The following is a 2,354-nucleotide window of genomic DNA, read 5'->3' as shown; positions in this document are numbered from 1 at the left end:
AATCCCTGCAAGGATAAGATGAACCAACAAATCACATGGCATCATCTTGTGGCCCATTCGGTCACCACTATCACCAGGACCCATTTGGTCGCCTTGTACAATGAAATGAATGAGCATACTCTAACTCTATCCACGACAATCATTAAGTAAATGCAGATATTAAAATATTCTCCATTTTTAATACTCATTTAACTCTAACGATTTTCACGACAATCATTAAGTAAATGCAGATATTAAAAAATTCTCCATTTTTAATACTCATTTAACTCTAACGATTTTCAAATTCCACACAGAGCATACTCAAACATTTATTTTCCACCACACACATCAAATTTAATCCACAATTTACATTAAATTCGACAAATTCAAAAACCGCAAAATCCACACCAAGTTCAATCATCAATCACCACAAATTTCCACAATACTCAAACATAACACATGCAAAACTAATTTTCACAAACCACAACTCAAACACATCAAATTTCTTTTCCTCAAAAACACACATAGATGAATCAAATTCCTTTTCCACGAAAACACTCATCAATTTCACCAAAAACTCAACTCCAAACTTTCACCCATAAATGCATTAAATTTATTTTCCCCAAATCTACACTTCAAACCCAACAAATTTATTTTTCACACAACCACAAATAATTCCTAAAATGCAAACTAAAAGTTTGGAAGGAGCCCTTACCTTAACGGTAGCTCTAACACGCGATTACGGTACCGTAATTAAATCCGGTAAAATCTTTGCTCGTGACGTCGCTTCAAAAGTTAGTTCACTAGCACCATAGCGTGGAGATGAACAACTTTCCCTTCTATCTCTTCGCGAAACGAAGCTTAGATCTAGAAAAAAAGTGAAAATTTGTATTTGTGGGTTTAGGTTTTGCGAAACAGTGAAGGAGGAAGAAGAAGAAGTTCGCGCGAAGGCTGGGAGGAAATGATTTTCTTTCAGTTTTCCTTTCTTCCTATTTCCTTTCTTTTCCTTTTTCCTTTCTTTTTTCCTCCAAACATATATATATATATATATATATATATATATATATATATTAATTATAACTTAACAAATATCTAAAATTATCTAGATATTTATTAAAATTACCATTTCACCCATAACCTCTCAAACCATTTAATAAAAATATCCACTCTCGTCGCAACTGAATTGACATATGCAGTTTTCAGTAACCCGAGAGATTTTTAACCAAACTTCCCAGAATTAAATTCTTTGTAACATAAATAAATTATTCTTCGACAAAAGATTCACCGTACTTAATCTAATTTATTTATCGACGAATAATATTAGTCGAGACATCAAAAGATATTTTTGGGCATTAAACTCACAAAATATCAATAACTTGGCTAAAAAGCCTCAGAGTTCAATACCAAAATACACTAAAATACATAAATTAGAATTTAAAACTATGGGTATTACAAGGGACCCTTTGGTGATTTTACATATACCACCACCACCACCACCAAAGTTAGTGTGATAACCTTCAATATCCAAGGCTTTTACTGAAATCAAATTGAGACGAATATTAGGTACATGTCTAACATTTTTCAACAACCAATCCCAGTTTCAACCCAAACATCTCCCATACCGATAATTTTACATACTCCTTCATCTCCCATTTTTACCATGCCAAAATCATCAGCACTGTAAGATGAGAAGAATCACGCCTAGGAGTAACATGATATGAGGCACCCGGATCAATAATCCAAGTTGAATCCTGACATGCAAGGTTTATGGAATTATCATGACAAACAATGTATACATTATTAACAGATGCAACTATTGTTGTATCTTTATCATTTTTCTTCTCTTTGTCGTCATATCTTTCCCTTAATTGATCTCTCTTAAGGAACTTGCAATTTCTTTTTATGTGACCCGCTTTGCCACAATGATAACATATCACTTCTTTTCTAGTCCTTGAATTGCTTCTTGACTTGCTAAGACTTTCAGAGTTGTCGCGTCTATGGAAGTTTCTAGATTGACTTCTCCCCCGTGACTTTGTAACTAGTGCTTCTGACTTTGAGGAAGAACCAATCAAACCACGTTCCTTTCTCCGAGCTTCTTCATTCAACATGCTCTCTTTAACTGTTGACATTTTCAACTTTCCACTTGGAGCTGAATTGGTCAACGTCACAACAAGGACTTCTCAATTATCAAGCAAGGAACTCAACAATAACAACGCTTGAAACTCATCATCTAATTTAATTTTTGTGGTTGTCAATTGATTCACTATAATCTGAAAAATACTCATATGCTCTGCCATTGAATCCCCATCTTTGTATTTCATATTCACCAGCTTCCGAATCAAGAATGCTTTATTTTGCACATTATTTCATTCATA

This window comes from Cicer arietinum, chromosome 6 (assembly GCF_000331145.2).
Source record: "Cicer arietinum cultivar CDC Frontier isolate Library 1 chromosome 6, Cicar.CDCFrontier_v2.0, whole genome shotgun sequence".
NCBI lineage: Eukaryota > Viridiplantae > Streptophyta > Magnoliopsida > Fabales > Fabaceae > Cicer > Cicer arietinum.
Note: the sequence above shows the minus strand (reverse complement) of the source record.